At 35.3% G+C, this 1,462-nt stretch overlaps 1 pseudogene across 1 annotated transcript; it reads left to right on the forward strand.

The window, feature by feature from the left end:
* Positions 1-257: 257 nt before the first annotated feature.
* On the forward strand, positions 258-750 carry LOC308343292 (ATP synthase subunit d, mitochondrial-like; annotated as a pseudogene). The gene has a single exon. The product of its transcript is annotated as an ATP synthase subunit d, mitochondrial-like (transcript).
* Positions 751-1,462: the final 712 nt, after the last annotated feature.

A 1,462-nucleotide genomic window follows, 5' to 3' on the forward strand; every position in this document is an offset into this window, starting at 1 on the left:
CCATTTTACTGGCTTGCCTTATGTAAACTTTTTTTTTTTTTTAACATAAACCTTCTATTTCAAGGTCTAAAATTGTCAACTTTCTCTTTAATTAAATAATTTATATTACTTTGAAACTATTCTTTAGAGATTTACAAGAACAGTTTTGGAAATTTTTCTTATTTTAGTTCATTGGTACTGTGGAATTGTCTATTTTTAAGGCACCGTGTCCTGCTGGGCTACCAGGGTTGGTGAAGGATCTCAAGATGGCTGGGTGAAAACTTGCTCTAAAGGCCATTGATTGGGTAGCTTTTGGGGAGATCATGCCCCACAACCTAAAGGTCCTTGTTAACTCCCTGAAATCCCATAATGAGACCTTTACCTCCATGTTGGCTGCTGTCCCTGAGAATCCACCTGCTACTGACTGGACTTACTACAAAGCCAGTTTGGTAAAGGCTGCCTTGGTGGATGACTTGAGAAAAAGGTTTAATGCCTGGAAGGTTCCTGTGTCAGAGGATAAATAGACTGTTAGGTGGATGCTGAACAAAAAGAAGATGTGAATATTTGTGTTGAGTTTTTGTCTCTCTCTCAAAGGCTAGGACTGAGGTATATGAGAAAAGAGCTGGAGAAGATGAAGAACATAGCTCCATTTGATCATCTAGTTCCATTTGATCAGATGATCATTGAGGACCTGAATGAAGCCTTCCCAGAAACCAAATTAGATAAGAAGAAATACCCTATTGGCCTCACAAGCCAATTCAAAATTTATAAACTTGAGTTGGTGAGAAAGCTGTGGCCTTGTATTACAGACACTGGACATTAAAAATAATTATATGGTAATAAAAAAAATAAAGCACCATGTCCTTTGATCTAGAAGTAGAAACTCTAGTCTGTATCAGTTTTCACTGACCTTATGTTTATTGATTATGTGCCATAATAATAATAAAAATTCTTTTAAAGTTAACTAATTTATGCTAGATACTTTATGAAATGTCTAATTCCTTCAGTCATAGCTGTGTTTTAGAGATCAGGAAACCCATGTGCGGAGAGGTTAAGTGACTTGCCCAAGGTATTACAAGCAATAAGTGATGGAACAGGATTCAAACTTTATTCAGATGCTTTTTGAATCTGTAGCCTATGGTATTTTCCTACCTTACTCAGCTTGTCTTTGTATGAAACTTAGTAAGGTTACTGGATCTTTTGGGACAACCTGTATAATTATGTATTCTTTAATGTATAAGGATCCATGTTAGTTTTCATTGTAATTTAGGGCTTATTTAATAAAGGTTTCTGTCTTCCATAGCATATGTAACTTTTGCCAAATGATTAAAATATGTCATTTCCCCTTTTGTCTTGGTTGCCCATAAATTCACGGTTAATATTAATGCTCACTTGTAGTAGTTTTCTCATTTGTGGTTTCTCATGTAATTATGTCCCGTGTTTCTTCATTTAATTGCTAAGCTCTTCCCTTAGTTTTAAATTA

Source organism: Martes martes, assembly GCF_963455335.1.
Source record: "Martes martes genome assembly, chromosome: 5".
Classification (NCBI taxonomy): domain Eukaryota; kingdom Metazoa; phylum Chordata; class Mammalia; order Carnivora; family Mustelidae; genus Martes; species Martes martes.